At 38.5% G+C, this 18,388-nt stretch overlaps 2 long non-coding RNA genes across 8 annotated transcripts in view; one reads left to right on the top strand and one right to left on the bottom strand.

Moving 5' to 3' along the window:
- The window catches only part of LOC149033239 (uncharacterized), a 62,873-nt gene extending 58,347 nt beyond the window's left edge, over nt 1-4,526 (top strand). Inside the window, exons 3-4 of one of the 2 annotated variants that reach the window (XR_016175975.1) lie at nt 3,217-3,490; nt 3,861-4,526. This is a non-coding gene — a long non-coding RNA (uncharacterized LOC149033239). Of the gene's footprint in view, nt 1-3,216; nt 3,502-3,860 lie in introns of both variants that reach the window. The other variant, XR_016175974.1, reaches the window with a different exon arrangement.
- Nucleotides 4,527-4,665: 139 nt separating this feature from the next.
- The window catches only part of LOC149033237 (uncharacterized), a 152,015-nt gene continuing 138,292 nt past the window's right edge, over nt 4,666-18,388 (bottom strand). For all 6 annotated transcript variants that reach the window (XR_016175971.1, XR_016175973.1, XR_016175972.1 and 3 more), the window contains one exon: nt 4,666-5,800. This is a non-coding gene — a long non-coding RNA (uncharacterized LOC149033237). The remainder of the gene's footprint in view (nt 5,801-18,388) is intronic.

Below are 18,388 nucleotides of genomic sequence, written 5' to 3'. Positions count from 1 at the left end.
TCTCTCACTCTCATTCTATTTCTGTTTTGTTCACTTTTTCCATGTTCTGGAATATATGTGAAAGACACACACTAGCGCGAAACTACGTAATTTCGCGGCTGGCTAGGCAGGTTGGCTAGGCAGCAGCAGCAACGACTAAATACTCGTATGGCGCCATGGTCGGCGGCTTAAACAAAGTTGAAAAGCAACGAATACGTGTATAGTATCATGTATGATATAGAGATAGTACATATCATCTAATTTGCTCTATACATTATCCACTATATCTATCTTTCTATCCTTCGGGAAATTCAAATAGGAGATTGAAATGGATGTTGTCTCAATTAAAGTTCGAAAGAATGAGCGAGAGAGAGAGAGAGAGAGAGAGAGAGAGAGAGAGAGACGGAACAAGTTTATCCAGGTGATGTATAATATAATATAATTAAAAAAAAAGAAATATAATAAATAAAAGCATTAAAAGCAAATCGTAATAACGTCGTTAATTCTTAATAACTTCTTCCCATCATTTTTCGATCCCACGTTTCTTCTCTTTGGCAAACTCCTTGTTGTCCCCTTTTCTGTCTATCTCTCTCTCTCTTTCTCTTTCATTTTCGAGATGCGGCCGAAGAAGAGACGACTATCTGGTCGCCGTCGAGTGGTTATAATTAAAGCTCCGCTAACGAGAATCCGTTCGCCATGAGATAACGAGGTCTTCGATTTAAAGAGACCTTACGGTGGAGGAGGGAGTGCGAGGGAAAGCTTCCTACATAACATCGGACGAAGAAACTTTACTGCCTTCCGTAAGTGCACGCGTGTAACGCGTTTTGTACTCGTGTAGTAAATAAATATATGTATACTACAAGAGAGACGGATGCCTACGCAAGAGGTAGCGAAGGTAAGGGAACGGAAGGGGTGGGGAGGGAGAATGAAAGGAGCAAAAAAAAACATGGAATGGAGGTGTACTCAACCTTACGAAAGAAGACTTTCGTCGGATTGGAGGAGAAAGAAGTGAAGAAAAAAAAAGGAAAAAGGAGGGAGTGGAGGTGAAAGAAGAAAGGAGGGTGAAGAGGGCTGGTGGTCTTGTTCGCGTGCTTCTGTCCCCACCACGAAAGAGTCTCAATCGGCCGGTTAATATTTTATTCAAGGCGGAGTAGCGCGGATTTGCATACGAAGTGGAGCCTCCTCTTTCACCCTTTCTCTCTCCTTTTCTCTTTCTTTCTTTTTCTATTGAACAACCGCATCTGCTGCATCTAAGATATAATGCGAGCATTAACGAAGAGCACGCTTTTCTAACCGAACGCGTTTTTGCTCTCCTTTCGATCTCAATTTTCATGGGTATGCGGCTAACAAATATTCCTCTCCTCTTTTGTACCAAATAAAGAGAAAAAGAAAGAGAGAAAAAGGGAGAAGGAAGAATATCCTACGCATCTTGTAACAATCCGGATAATGTAAAGTTCCTTTGGACTATAGACTTCTTTTAACCCGTTCGTTTATTTTCTATCATATAGTATTATCATTAAATACATGCATCCATTAGAAGCTTATGAACCTGTTCCATTTTGTATACATAGTTTCTGATACTAATAGAAACATATACATATTTTAACCATCTATCGATCAAAATAACTTTTACATATATATGTATATAAAAGTATTTAAAATTCCATACGTGTGTAATAATAGTTTTTTGAACGACGTAGAGAAATTGCTGGGTAAATATTACTCCGTGGCATCTCTTTTTGTAAAAGAACAAAAAAATAGTATCCAATCTGAAATTTTATGTTCGTTCTCTCTCTCTCTCTCTTTTCTCTTTCCGTAGAAAGCTTGGCACGCATCTGTAATTAGTCCATTACGCGTGGCCCGATTCGAGGAGACTATCGGTGTGATCGTTGTTGGATTGTCCGTTAGTCGTAAGCTCGAATCGTCGAGAGAGCGAACGTTTCGAAGCTTCGTTGAAATCTCAAACGGTGTAAGCGAGATAGAAGATAGATAGATAGTGGTGGTTGTTGTGGTTGTGGTAGTAGTAGTAGTAGTAGTAGTAGGCGTGCGCGTAATCTGATCACGCGCTGAGAGTAGTAACGCGCCCGCAAATACTCCTCGTCACGTAGCGAGGCTTAAGGCCCGGATACGCGAGCAACCCCTCGGCTCGAACTGCAACGGATATGTCGTCGGGTTCTCTCTACCCTCCTACTCTACTCTACCCTACCCTACCCTACCCTATTCTACTCTACTCTACTCTACTATATCTTTCTGTAACTCTCTATCTCTTTCTATCTCCCATACAAACTCCATGTCCTTCCACCCCATTTTAGAAGCATGTTCGCTAACGCACGGCTGCGTGAGTGAACGTCTGCGAAACAACCCCGCGAAACTTTCTATCCGTTTTGCTGTGATGAATGTCTTTTAGTTCGTATGCGGAAACGAGACCTTTCGTCGGGTTAAACTGCAAAATGTTTATTAATGATTGAACAAACGATTCATTCTGTTTTCACGTATTTTTCCTTTTTTCTTCTTTTTTGGAGAAGGTTTTTTTTTAATTATCATTGAAGATTATTGAAAATGATGAGTCGGTCAAGTCTTCTATTTTGGAAGAACATTTAAACATACGTACGTATACATATACGAGGAAAGACTGTTCGTAAAAAATGAAGAGATTATGATTACGGAAGTTTCATCATTCGGCACGTGTGTACTTAACGTAGCAGGTACGAACGAGCTCGTTAAAAAGAACATGTTCAGCCGAAGGAGAGAGATGAGGTTTGGGTAGAGGAGGAAGAGGAGCAAGATGGAAAGGGGCAAAGCAGTTGGCTACAGACGAAAGAAAAAGAAAAAAGAGAGAAAGAGCGAGTGTGTGAAGAACATTGAAAGGGTAGGAGGGATCAATACCAGCAATGAGGCCGAGACATCTTCCTTAATTTCCGTGCTGGTCACGTCTCTATCCAGCGTGGTCATCACCATGAACACACAACGCTATATGAAAGTGGATCTTTCTTGAGACTCGCGACAACCAATCGACCGGTTCCTTCTTCGGTGTCATTCAACGACAGAATTAAGCGACAAAAAGTTCACTACGTGTTGATCCTTCCTTTTATCTTCTTCTTCTTCTTATTCTTCTTTTTCCATTCCTTCATCCCCATTTTATATTTTTTTATTTTTCTTTCTCTCTCTCCCCCTCTTTTTCTTTCTTATTCTGTCTTACTTTCTGTCTTTTTATCTGTTTATACTGTACACTTACAGAAACCCTATGTCGAGCAAGTAAGTAGCACTGGAGGTACATACATGTAGAGTCTTGTCACCAAGCAGGAGACTGGTTAGAGGAGGCGCTTATCGTATAGAAGGATCTCACTGACAGCCGCCAATTAAAACATGCTAACGAGCTGCTGATCTCATGATATCTCCAAGCGGGACCTAATTAAACTTACGGGAGAGAGGGTGATGCGGTAAATCGGAGAGGGAGAAACGAGAGGAAAAAGAGGTGGAGTAGAAGAAGGAGGAAGGGAGAATATGCAGGGTATGTAAAAGGTAAAAAGAAAATACCGTAAAAAGGATATCCCAAGCATCTAAAGATATCGTTAATCGTCTTGGAAATGATCTCGTTTTACTTACATTTGTTAACATATAATATACAAAATCGTGAGATACTTTTCTCCAACGTTACAAGTGATAAAAATGTTTTTCATTGATTTTTCTATTCAATTGAAACGGAAGCTACTCACTTTTGAATGACATCAAATTAAAGATCATCGAGCTTCTTAATATCACACAAATAGTTAGTTTTCTGAGTATATAGAAAAGCTCCTATAGCCGTACTAAATTATTTGTAATTTGTGATGTTGAAAAGTAAAAGGGATGACACTCAAAATCCATTATTTTGTTCACAGATATAAGTTGAAGAATCTGATTATAAAAGAATGATGTGAAATAAATTTGGTTAAGTCGAAATACGTGTTGAAAGGTATAATAACATATCATGAACGTTTCAATTCCACGTGGCTTGACATGTGATGTGAGGTTTGAGAATATGATAAGAGCACCAGAGAAATCAAAGCCTTTTTCTCGGTGTGTTAACGAGGATTGATCATATGGTCGATTCATTTTCTGATTCTAATTTATTTGGATTCAGCATTCCTCCTCTGACCACTGATATTATCGTGAAAACCTACGAATGTATACATATTTACATACATCTATACAGATGACGCAGGAACGTTTGAAAGTAACAAATGAGGTTAGTGGAGTATGGGATAAGAGAGAAGAGAATCGCACATTGAAATCTGAAGTCTCTCTTCTCATCGCTATGTGTGTTATCACGTTGGCAGGATCTCTCGTACTTTCATGGGTTCTTTGACGCATCGTTAGGAAAATTTGTAGATCCGTATCTACTTAATAAAAGGCTATTTTCAATGGGTCGGTGCGTACGTTTAAATACCAACGAGAGGAAGATGGAAGGAACAAAATCTCGATTCGCTACGTAAATTACAGGATGTTCTTGGAACTGTCTCGTACGGAACAAATAACATACTAAATAAATACGTTATATGTACAACGGTAGGAGTAATATCTATAATTTTCAATCTACAAGCTCTACCTATTAAGTTTAACTGTTTAATTGAGAAACGTAACGAAGATGATACAATTTCTATTTGGAGTAGTTACTATATCCAAAAAACATTTTAGTTTCAAACATTAAAGTTTCCATGAAATTCATTTCAACATTTCGGACAAGTACATCTCAGATATCATAATATACATATTTTCTCTTACTAATATACTTGGTTCGATATTAGCCAAAGGTATTAATTTATAGAATGCAAAAGGATATTTCGAGCCGTTGAACTAGTTAGTGAATGGATAGATAAAAGGAATGGAAAAGGAGATGAAGGAGAAATCGGCCAGGAAGGAGGGAGAGTTGGCGAATAGAGATGCCACTGAGTAACCAGAATCTATGTTTGCAGTTAGATTTTGGAACTAAGCCCAGGTTTGCCTAGACAGATGCACCCACTTGCCGCCCTTAATAGCATGGCTTACGCACCGGCTTCGTCGATCGCGAAGCTTCGTTCGACTGTTACAGCGAGTGCTTCCTTTCATCCACAAATTTGATCATCCTCTTTTTTTCTTTTTTTATATAACAGAAGAACACTTAATTTATATGAAGCGGTTCATGGGAGTCCCATAAGAGAGAAATGAAGAAAGAATGAGCAAACGTTATAGGAAGGATTACGTACTTAATCGTTTATTCAAAAGCATGATCGAATAGTAATCCTTCTAATTGTACTACCAAGTTATCTCATACGTAATTCCTTGCTTTCGAGCTTAAGATAATTCCAGCTTGGTTAAATCGAATTTTTTGTTGGCTTCACGTGAGTAGATTAAATGAAAGAACATAAAAATAGTATATGATGTTGCCGATAGGATAGGATACCGCTAGTGTACCACGGGGAAAGTAATTTCATCGTGTCGTTCCAGAGTCGGAAGGCAGGAAAATCTGCCTACGGAGATTACGCGCGTCGTACACCGCATACCGTACCGTATGCGGTAACGTACCGTTCGGACAAAGAGGCACAAGGACGTCAGAGTTAATTAAGGGTGTGTTCCATCGTGACCCATCGTCTACGTTGTCATCGTCATAGCCATCATTCTCGTCTCCTGTAATTTCGCGTCTCACAATGTGCCAACTGATTAGGACTCTATGCACATCGCGGCCTCATCTGCGTTCCATGTAATCATCGAAGGTGCTTCAGGCAGAAGGGGAAGCTGTTCTACCGTGCTTGTGTCCATCCATGCGTACGTGCGTGCGTGCGTGTACACGCGATCACGATCACTGGAAAGAGAAAACGACAGAGTGAATGAGAATATATATGAGCATGAGTACGCGTGTGTGTGTACGTGTGTATGTGTGCATGTATGTGTGTGTTAGAGAGAGAGAGGATAAAGTTTTATGGGGGTACGTCGTACTCGTGCTGGCTTCTACGCGTACAATGTACCTGTAACGAGATGATTACAGGCGTCAACTGTGCTTCGGGATTCTCGCGTGGATCAACGGCAACCTCCGACATGGAAAATGCCTTCCTCTTGATTGAAGTAACCCAAAGCTGGAAACGAATCATCCTATGGAGTCTCACGTTAACCGATCGTGAATAAACGTTCTAGTATGCTTACTATAAAGAATTCTTTTTCTGAAGAAGAAGTAAAAAAAAAAAGGAAGAAAGAGAAGAGGAAGAATCATTCATGGTACATTCGTCTTCTATTTTCCTCTTTTTCTCCTTTTAGTACATTCGAGATAGCAAAAGAAATCTTATTTCGTCGAAGCTCTTCTTCTAGTCTCTACAGAACTCTTTTTCTTTTTCCGGGTAAAGGACTAGAAATTCCATCGGTGGCTTAAAGGAAGAGAAAACTTTGATTGGACGTCGTTTTAAGAAAAGTTTTTGCTGAAGCTAGTAAAATACGTTTCTTGGGACATTGAGAATGTCGTGATATAAACTTGATGCAATGCTCGATTGATTTGCTTCGAATAGAAGTTTGATGGATCGTGTAGCTTCTACTAAGAAATCGAAATAGAACAAAAAAATTAGAAAAGAAAAAAGGGAGAAAGAGAAAGAGAAAGTAAAAAGGAAAATAATTTTCATTCCATTTCCTATGCATTTAAAGAAAAGAATAAAGAAATGAAAGAAAGGAAAATCGAAAAATTTGATCACATCGTGTCGCGATCGATCGCGTTTCATGCCTGGGTAAATTTTTGAAAAGTAGAAAAGGTAAGAGTAAGCTCGCGTCTCTCACAGTTGAAGTCGAGAATAAAAGGAAGGACTTTGATATCGAATGAGAGAGAGGGATAGAGAGAGAGAGATAGGGGGAAAGAGGAAGGCATTAGAAGGAAAAGGAAAAGGAAAAGGAAAAGGAAGGAAGTGTCGAGCAACAGCTGCTACGAACGAGAAGGATATTCCTTCCTCACTGTAAGGTCCCTTCGGCTTTTCGTCCTTCTAGTTTTGACGAAATCGACGGAAGGTGAGACGACGACGACGACGATGACGACGACGACAACGACGACGGCAAGGACGATGAAGACGAGGATGAGGACGAAGTAAGATCGTCGCAACTCACTTAGCAACCAGCTGACATTAGGAGCCCTTAGCGTGAAGGAGTCAAATCAACCCTCCCGCTTTTTATACCCCATCGACTGAAAGACCATGGTGCACTCACTTCAAACAGCCGGTGGCATAAAGTGTGGAGGGTCTGTTTTTTTAACAACATCCGGCCCATTTTCCAATCCACCTTTTAAATTTACCTTTTTTTCTCTCTCTCTTGCTCATTTTTGCCTCCTACTTTTTTCTTCCTTTTAGCAATGATTCCGACATTTTCTCACTTTTCTTTAATTTGAAACTCTTAAGTAAACGCATAACATCCTGAATCACTTGAAAAATAAAAAAAAAAAAAAAGATATTAAATGTAAGTAGGTCTGTAAATCTACTTTTGAACTTTTGATTAAACAGGATCGGTTATATTTTCTTAATCTGCAACAATGCTGGTAGTTTGCTCTTCGAGGATTGTTCGAAAGCAATCCCGATTTAGTACGCACAGATGAAGTTCCATTTCGTAATTGCAAGATCCTCTCTCTCTCTCTGTCTCTCTCTCGCTTTATCTGTCTATCTATCTACCTATCTATCTATCTCTCAGGAATATGCGCATGATATCGTTCCGACCGGTACAAACGGCTTTGTATATTAGCAGAGCGATACCTATATAGATAAACGGAGGCTTTCACAGTTCATGATTAGACAATAGGCATAGACAGTAATATACATCTATTATACATTAATACAATACCAATACATCTGTATGAATATATTGGATTGGGGAAAAAAACTTTCTTTTTATATTTTTCTAGAATAGATTATTGATTCACATAATCGCATAATTCTCATAAAATATTATTATTTTAATAAATCGGGATTAATAAATCGGATCAAGCAATTCTTGCGTAGGTATTATTAAAAAAAAATTGTAATATTTATTTATCCGGTCAAAAATTATTGCACCTTGAAAATGTATAAAAATAAAAAATAAATTTGATACACATTGACATATTATTACAAGTGATGACAGAATATGATTCAGACTATTAAAAAAATTTGTGATGTTTATGATTCAAGCTTTTTCAATTTGAAAATTTTATTTTCAATGATGTACTTTGTGCTGTCGATTAAATGATAAAAAAGTCAATGAGATTATGGCAAAAATTGAACAAGTTTGACAAATTTTCAGTCGTGATATCGATTAGAATAATTTCATCGAATTCATTGAGTTTTTTGATGACAGTCGATACTTTTCAAACGTCAGTAATCTCCTTCGAAAGTTTATTCCTTTTAGCCTGAAGGAAGAAGAAGGTAAAGCAATTGTAACAAATATTAAACGACTTTGAGCACATTCGAAAAATGTTCATCGGCAAAACGTAGTGGCAAAAACGCAAGACTGACCATGGTTGCGCAAACTCGATTAAAACGAGCGTTAAGCGATCGAGCGCCCGCGGGGGTGGAGAGCGCACCGCTTAATAGGGTGTGATAGATCGAGTAAATTGCATCGGTGCTAATGGGATTGCACGCGATGGTGCTATAACCATTACCGTGGCCGTAGAGACTGCTATCCGTATCCCGAAACCATCCCCATAGTGTGATCCTGTCCGTCCTTTTCCCTTTTACATCCCCTTTCCTCCCCCTGTCATTTCTCTTTTCTCCTAAACCAATCCTTCCACCCCTTTCATCTACTTCACCTTTTCAATCTTTTTTCGTTCTTTGCTTTCTTTCTCTCTGTCTTCTTTTATTTCCTTTCCTTTGTGATAAGGTCCATTATGATTTAATAATTGAAAAACGATCAGTTTCAAATAATACGATCAATTACAGCTTTTATAGGTTAATATTTTCTTTTAATATCATTATTTTTAATACATTTTTTATCTTTTTATTTTTTTCAAAAATTGATTGATGAATCATTGAAGCTTTGATTTGACATTTCTCGTTTCCACAAATTAGCTTCGATGTTGTTGACATTGTGCTGATTAGAAAACGAAAGAATTAATTGAGATAGCAAATTATTTAGCGAATGTACTTATTGTCAGAGGTCCATTGGGAGTAATCGGTACGAAATCAATGAATTTGTTTCGACGTTTGGTTATCATAACGTCGCTTACAATAGCACGAATGTAGGAGGGTTCGAGGAATAGTTGGAAAAATCAACATCACAAGGGATATTCGGTACTCGAAGGGTGGTAACTCCCTTCTGTACAATTGATTCCTATCTTTTATTTTCTCTCTCTCTTTCTTTATCCTTTACGACGAAATGCAGTCGTTCACAGGACTTTACCCGATATCAACGAGTAGGAAAACTACCAACGATGATGACGAGTAGGACGAAGAGGAGCAGTAGGACGATGAGAACGTACGAGGAAAAAGAGAAAAAGAGAAGGAAAAAATAAAGAAGAAAGAAAGAGAGAGAGAGAGAGAGAGAGATTCATTGACATTTAGCATGGTGAACAAAAAGCACGGACGACGAGGGGACAATGCCTGTCGAATTCTTTGTCTGGCCCTGGTGTACGGCGGATTTTTAATAACGACGCAAAAATAATGGAGATACGCTGGCAACAATGGGGGCGGATCTTCATTAGAGACGCGCCGCCTGTGATCAAATACTTGTCTAGCTACCAGTCGTGCTTACTTGTTTGCTCGCTTGCTCGCGAGCAAGCTTTCCACAGTTTTTATCACGGTGCTTGGCAAACGATGATGACGACGACTACGACGACTACGACGACGAAGACAACGATGAGAACGCCGATAGAGCATACGAAACGTGCTGAACATTTTTTTAGATCATCGCCGTCGAACCACATTTTGGCTTCCCTTTCTATCTCACCTTCTCTTTTATCCCATCTTTCTCTCCTTCTCTCTAAAACACAACCCTCGAGTAAGTTAGGTACAGGGGTAATCTCGATTCGCCCTAGGCGCCAACCGGAACCATCCAGCATGGTGATTTAGCCGACCTGTTAGCACCCGCAGAGTGAGGAACGCCAAGTCAAATATCACCGGAAAAGAGTTATAGCCTATGGGGAAAACTAAAGGATTCTTCCAAATTTTTCTTTCTTTCATTCTTCTTCTTTTTTTCTTTTTCTTCTTCCTTTACTTTCTTTCTTTTTTTTACTTCTTAGCACTTTCCTCTTCGCATTGCTCTTCTTTTTCTACCTCATGTTACTTTTTCTTTTTTAAAACACGCATCAGACTTCGAGTTTGTCTTTGGACTTCTTCGAGAAGCGTTTCTTATCTTACGAGGGAATGCTTTCTCCAAGTCTTCCCTCTCCACCACTTCCCCCATAACATCCGCGTTACCTTGAATGAATTTTTTACTAAGTTCAATATCGTTCTACGAGATACCCTATTTTCCTCTTCACCATTTCTACGAGTTATTTCTCGCAAATTATACCCTAAAGCGTTATACCAGTTTTCTCGCAGTTGTCCTCTTAGTTATGACAAAAACTACTTAATAATTGATAATTCGATCTCTCAAGAATGAGAGATGGTGGGTACACACCATCTCTTAGTGTGTTACGATATTCTTCAAAGGAACAAAATTGTGAGAAGAACAGGAACTTCGAAAAGCTTGGCCTAGCTCTTTGTTGTTTCTACGGGTTAACCCAAATACTCGCAAAAGCTGATTTTGTGACAAACTTCCTTTCACTATCTCTCTCTCTCTCTCTCTTGCTCTCTCTTTTTCTCTGTCTCGATCTAACATTTTCTCATTCTCCAGCACACAATATCCCCTTGCCGTGTGTCCACCCTCCCCCGCAAACCCTTACAGTGGGGTCAGATAAATAAATAGAGCGGGGAGACTCAGTAAACATTTGCACGACCCTGAAGACACCTGGAAAGAGAGTTCAAGAGTTCGAGAGTTCAAGAGAGGGAGAGTATGTGTGGTTCTACTAGCATTCTGTTCTCAATCTTTAACTTCGTTCGCTTGAATAGCTATCCAACACAATAATCGTTCGCTTTTATCCGAGAACGTTGTTATAATTTCCTTTCATCGAGATATTATTTTATTTATTTCCAAAATAAAAATAAAACAAAAGAACAAACTAGAAGGCATATTTTCTTTCTTCTACTGTATATCAAACAAGTAACAGTCGTAACCGAAAGAAATCCGTTTTAACCGTTGCTATTTTAAGCAAAGAAAAATATGTTCACCCTATTTATACTGTATTACGTTCCTAACGATAGAAAAGGTAGTGGTGATGGTGGTGGTGGTTTTGATGGTAGTAGAGAGAGAAAGAGAGAAATTCGTCGTCAGAGAAAACTGGATCCTGGTCCAGTCCAATAAAAAGCATGGCTTTAGTTAACCTTCGCGTAAATATATAAAATGCCCCGTACGTAGTGTAGGAGGACGTAAACGCGAATTATGTTGCGTGCAAAAAGGATTACGAGGCTTCTCGTATCGTAGCCCGTTGGTACGCTTAACTTCTTATGAACCCTCGACGTACGTAGGGTGTTTGTTAATTCATACCGCGGACTCGGTTCTAAAGCAAGCGTTGTCTCTCATGCTAGACGAAAATACACCCTTCGCAACAGCAACACAATCGCGGTATATTGCCAGACTAACGCGTGGTCTACGTTACGTTGTTAGCTATGTGTCACCCGCTTCTAAATCTGTACAGTATATGAAAAGACACTCTTCTTTCTTTTACTCTCTCTCTCTTTCTTTCTCTCTACTGGTTATTTAAAAAATTATTCAAACAAAAAATGGAATACAAATTTGATGTTTGTTTACTCATTTCTAAATTTGGACAGAAAATAATAAGACATTTTTGTCCTTTGTCAATTAGTTATTTTAATTATCTAAAATAATATCTAAAAATAACAGACGTAGTTAAATATGTAGTTACGTGCTTCTAAATTTGTACAGACTATGAAAAATGCACTCTCTCTCTCTCTCTCTCTCTCTCTCTCCCTCTTTTATTACAAGCTTTATCAATATCTGGAAAAATTATTTAACCGAAAGAAAAGTAGAGATTTCGTTAGGGCATGTGTAACCGACGATAATTCACGAACGATATCATCTTAATCAAAATCTAACAGGGTGTCTCGTAAATCACGATGAAACTTGGTTAGTCTGGTGCACTCGCGTGAAGGATTTTCGATCCAGGATGGATATTTCGCTTGAATATAGACATAGACGTAGATGACAACAACGACGAAGACTAGAAGGACGGCTACGATAGCCCATTGAACAAATTAAAGAATCGTAGTCGAATATAGAGAGAGAAAGAGAGAAAGAGAGATAGATATAAAGAACATGGACAATACCTCGACCATTGTTGGTATGGCTTCTGAAAACTTTGATGCGCCAGTAGCTTCATGTCAAGCTGAATCTCGTGGATATTACATTGACGCTGCAGATTATCGAGCCGAGCCGTCGTCGTTTGCTCGGTACATATTACTACGAGCCACCCTCGTTCTCGGTATGTCAAATATTTAACCGAGTTTCAACGTGGAATATCAAATGGAGCGATCGATAGGAGTCACCCGGCTTTAGCTTTCTGTTAGAGAAGAAAAGAGAGAAATAAAGAGAGAAAAAGAAAGAAAGAAAGAGGAAAGTTGACTCGCTTTTGCGAAACACGCGAGTAGGTATTTCCCTCGACTTAGCTCGTCACTTTGATCTCCCTTTTATATATCCTAAATTTCTTTTCTTTTGCTTCCTCTCTCTCTATCTCTCTCTGTCTTTATGTCTCTCTCTCTCTCTCTCTCTTTCCTTATTCGTCGTCACACGTTTTCCTGGATATATAATAACAAGTGCACGAAAATTTAACATATATTCGACCCCTTACCGAACTATACGAATTTTTTTATGAACTTTTTTGAACGCATAGAAATTGCTTCGATTTTCCCTTCTATAAACCCCCTATCATCTATTTTTTAAACCCCGAACACGTGTATAACGAACGTCAAAAATACGAAAATATCAATCGATCCGGTTGAATTTTACTCTAACGAGTGATTAATTCGTCTAGGTATTGTTACAGAGTTGAAAAATGAGGGCAACAAATATCTATCGATTTATCCGATGAGTGATATCAATGTACTACTAGTCGAGGGCCAAGGTGAAAGAACAAAAAATAGGAACCGAAAAAAACTAAAAATGGGAGAAAAACAAAATGGGAGAAAAAAAAATCTTATGATATTGACTTTGTTTTTATAACTCTTTCACGAAAATAGGGAGACTCCTTTCAAGACCATTTTGGCGTGCTGGTCCATTTCCCCAATATCCCCCTTTAACCTCCCACCTTCTCCTCCTCGTGACTTTTCTCGTTCGCTTCTTCCACGAGTAATCCACAGTTACAATGAGATCGCTCAAGCGTGTCGCCCTGATATTTCTCCCTTTCCTATCAACGACGATCTCAATGACGACGACTACGACGACAACGACGACGACGACGACGACGATGACGATGTCATAGAAAATCCTGGAACTTTCCGAGACAGCCATAAGTTCGACTACTATGGCTATATTATCGTAAAAAAGAAAGAAAGGAAGACAAAGACAAGAATCTTCCAATTTCAGGAACACTTGTCACAATTCGAGTTCGATCATTCGAAATTTTATGTTAACCAATAAATCCATTCTATTTTGCCCATTTTGTTTTATTAAAAAATAAATCGTACGGAAGTTATTAAACTCGATAGATTGTAATATATCCGTATATTTTTTAATAAATTTGAAATCAAAGCATCTGATATTGATTATCTCAAATAACAGAAAATGGAAGAAAATGTTCGTAGTATAGATCGAGTTGGAAGTATCTCGGTCTCAACATAAAAAGAGAAAGATATTTTTCTCCCCTTTTCTTGCAAAAGAAGCTTCGCGCGATATAATAACCTGACAAAAAATACGAGGTGGATGTTTGGGGTAAAAAGAGAGTCGAATAAAAAAGCAAGTGAGAGAGAGAAAGAACACCCCTTATTCGTGAGTTCATTGACTATTGTCATAGAGCTACGACAAGTTGTGCTTTCAAATGGGAAATCTATCTGTTCATGATAATCGATTTGGATGGAAGTAATTCTTTGATTCCGTGAGAGAACTTGTTGAACCGTTATAAAAAGGAACGCAAATATTGTAAAATTCGAACGTTGCTAGCTCTTTAAATTTTATATACTAAATTTATTTACTGATTTAAATGAATTTATTTAACCTTTTACCATGTATTACATATCACGAGGTAATAAAAAAAAGAAACAAAAGAAATTTTGAAATAAAGTGTATCGTTTGTTAATCTTTCACGTCTCATACATCCTTTTGTGGGGTTCAGACAAAAAGAAATAATAACCGATGATGATATATATGATAGTTTATTAAATTATAGTGATGTGATGTTGAGCGGTATTTACGAAAGGTTTACAAAAAAGTGGCGTGGTTACAAAAATACAAAATACAAAAAAAAGTTATGAATATAAGGCCGACTAATTGACTAATAAACTGATATATAGACTGATAAAATACGCAGACCAATATAACAGACTGAAAGTATAATTATTGAACTGAGAATTAAAGACTAATACAGACGGATATACAGAAAAACAGATATGCGGACTGATACAGATTAAGAACTGATAGGCTAAGACTTGATTGATTACGGACTTTCACATATTTATATCATAAAAGAGTAACACACCCCTTTGGAGAGAGAAGGAGATTATGAATATTATCGACCAATAGCAGAAGGATCTACCCCCATAGTCAGCCGATGGGTACAGCTTTTTTTTGGTAAAGATCATAGTGGAAATCATGCATAAAGGAACTTTGTTTTCTTTAAACAACGGAATATCGTTTCCTCCCAATCTCTGAATGGAGTTTTCTTTCACTAATTGTAAGATCAATAGCGTATTCAAACAGGAAATAAAATAAAGAAAGAACTAAATATTAATTTTATCGTCTACGATAGCGTATTTAAACAGGAAATAAAATAAAGAAAAAACTACATATTAATTTTATCGTCTACACCTTCTATCTTTTAGTTCTCTTTTTCTCGAAACACCAATGGTGAATTTGGCTCATATCTTTATTTTCGGTTGCCTTAAAAGAGACAGGGATTATTCATCTCACAAAAGAGTTACGATTCACGTTCGCGCTTCTCGTGACCGTCGAAGCCGACAGGAGCTGCCGTTGGTCAGAAAATAAAATAAAAGGGGGACTGAGAGAGAGAGAGAGAAAGAAAAAAGAAAAAGAAAAAGAAAAAGAAAAAGTGGAAAGAGTAAGAAACCACGCGAAAAGACGAATGGACCAGCAAACTTGGCGAATTTGATGACGACGGATCAGCAGCATTACCACCACCGCCACCATCACCACCACCATCACCACCACCACACTATCATCACTACTAAAAACTACACCAATAATAACAACAAAAGCAGGAGCAACAGAAGCACACTTGCGGCGTACGTTCCCGTCTCTCCTACAACTTATCGATTCTGGAAGCCGTATTCGCGGGTGGTCCCTCAACGTCTACTCGATCTTTTCGTTTCTTCTCTTCCTTTATTTATGCCAACGCCGGCACGAAAATACACGAGCAGAGCATTCTTTGCGAACTGCCCCCGAGGGTTGCTTCCTTCTACGTGGGTGGTTCTCGCGTGCTGGACCCTAATACGTTTATAATTGAAATGTTTATCGATAAAGACCACTCAAAATTCAAAATAATATCTACCTTTCATAGTTTTTCCTTTTTTTTTTCTTATTTCTTTGCTCACTATTTTACTTTTGTACTTCGAACCGAACGGACTACGATTACAATCTTTGATGTTTTTTTAATTGTTATCCCAAATAAAATATAACAAGGATGAATACCTTCCAAAGAGAATTTTTCGTCCATTATACCGATTAGAAAATGAACCACCCTTATTAAACTCGTCTCTCCCTCTCTTTCTCCCTTTCTTTCTAGACAACGTTTTGATAGCTCTCTAAAAATGGACGAGTGTCTTACAAATTGTTCGAAAGAGATCGTAATTCCCGGGCGTTACAACCACTCACTTTCAGAGGAATATAAATCAAGGTATCCTTTTGGCCATTATTAACTCTCCTACTCTTCGATCAGTCGTTCTTCTTTATTCATTAAACCATGATAAATCAAAAAACCGACCGGTAGAATTCACGAGCATTTCGACGTTTACGATCATTAATAATTCATCGTTGTCGGTCGTGCCACGAACAGATTAAGAGAGAGGACTCTCTCTTTCTTCTTTTAAGTCTATGTATCGTGATATAATACTATAGTATAGAGAAAAAGAAGGTTGTGGGAATAGTATTCTGCAAAAATCTGTCGTCGCGTCCAGTTCAAATATTTGAAGTTCTCTTTTTGTGATAGGATATTCTTTTCAAATGGCGAATACTTTCTTGGTCTCGTCGTCTTTGGAAGAAGAAAAGTAAGCGTCTACCAGAAAAGAAAAAAAAATAAGAAAGAAAGAAGGAAAGAAAAGAGAGATCGAGTGAATGGAAAAAAAATTTAATCCAGCTTAACCAATTGTGGTTGCATCATGGCATGCGTGATTTTAAGGGGATGTTTGTCGTTTGTAGGATCTCCTTCAATCTAGCATCTTACGTCTTGGTTAATTGATTTTGCACCCGACTTCGTCTGCCAGTCGACGCTCGTCTCCTTTCGAATTATCTCGTAGCACGTTCCTCCTCGAGTATGCGTCATAAACGGCTAGAATATCCCGCGAAATCGTGAAATAATAAGATTACTCCGTCGAGACGAGGTTACACCTTGAGTATACTGCTCTTTGCTTTGCAAATTGTGGTTTCGAAATTTCAACCTTTCTCTCTCTCTCTCTTACTCGTACTATCCTAACAAACCACATTGATTACAGGGAAATCAAAAGGGTATGCTGTGATGGACACATGACAATTCGATTAGAAATTACACGGACGGATGGCATTGAATTTGTACGATAACCATTTATTATATATGTTTATTAAATAATCTTAACATGTTAACAATAAAATTTGGTACACATTCTTTCTCTCTTACAAATCTTTTTTTATCTTTCAATGTTAGTTAAAAATTGAAATCGAATATGGATGGAAATAAATACTATTGTTCGCACCTTTTGCATACCTAATCTAATCTAAAAGTTTTCATAGACATCGGCGCGAGTCTATCCGTTGAGTTATTCCAGTTAAATAAACGAGTGGCGCGGTACGGTGCACATGCAAAAAGGGAATTTATGAACGCTCGTTACATTCGATTCGTACACGTCTTCGTTGGCCTTGATATTTTATCGAATTCTCCTTTCTCCCACTCCCTTTATAATCAATCTCTCCGTCTCTCTCTTTTTATCTTTCGCAAGAATAAGTTTGGTATGGCAAAGTTAATATCTCTGCGTCGTGAGTTTAGAAGGAAAGCTTATGGTTCGGTCTAGCGAGAGAAACGAAGAATACTTGATAGGATCGTAAAGCATAGACGGGTCTCCAACTCTCTACGGTGGTCCCCGACGTTGAAACGTCGCGCTCGCATGCGTTCAACTTCGCGGTTTGACTACAATAAGATTCGTGGAAAGGAACAGAATGTAAAAAAGAGAGAGGGGGAAAAGGGGGAGGTAGGAAGATCTTAGATGGCCGCGCGACAAATTCTCAAGCGCGCCGCTTCGTAATTGCGATTTACGAGCGCTAGAATTCTCTTTCCCCGCGCGTCTCCTCTCGAAAATAAGTCAGCCTTCTCCTTCTATCTCATTTTCCTTCTCCATTCTCTTGCTCTTTCTCTTTTCCTCTTTCACGGGAGCGGGCACTTAATGGCGTGTTGAATAACGGATTTATATACGGGGTTCTGAAATACTCGGCAAGACGCGTTCGCGATACGCGACGGACGTGTTTACGACGCCGAAAATACAAATTACGTCGGACTAGACTTTTGCTGTAGTTAAAGCGAATGAGAAACGTGAACGAGAGTAAGTGTACGAAGGCCTTTCTCTCCCTCTTTCTCTCTCTGTCCAACTTTCTCCAACTCTCTTCGTTTCTCTGCAAGGATTCTTATATGTGCGGTCTTAAGAGTTATCGCAAAAAGCTCCTTCTTCCGACAGATCTGAACAAAAAAGAAAGACAACAAGAAAAAAGGAGAGTAAAGAGGAGGAGAAGAAGGAGAAGGAGGGGAAAGGGAAGGAGATATCTCGCTCGGTACGCGCATCATTAGGCTTTGCCGCCTCGACGAAAGAAAGATTAGATCCGGCTTTCTTGTTAACGCTTTCCAGGAATATCCATGAGAAGGAGCATCCGGTCACGGATATGCATTCGATCTCTTTACGTGAGAAGATCACGTAAGAAAAAATTATAATAAATTAGATACGGATATATGCCTGGTTTGTTAAGAATGAAATAACTAAAACAAAAGAAA

This window comes from Polistes dominula, unplaced genomic scaffold (assembly GCF_049000335.1).
Source record: "Polistes dominula isolate Pdom_NZ unplaced genomic scaffold, Pdom_raw_medaka contig_15, whole genome shotgun sequence".
NCBI classification, from domain to species: domain Eukaryota; kingdom Metazoa; phylum Arthropoda; class Insecta; order Hymenoptera; family Vespidae; genus Polistes; species Polistes dominula.
The sequence above is the reverse complement of the archived record's forward strand: the minus strand, read 5'-3'. Positions and strand labels throughout refer to the sequence as shown.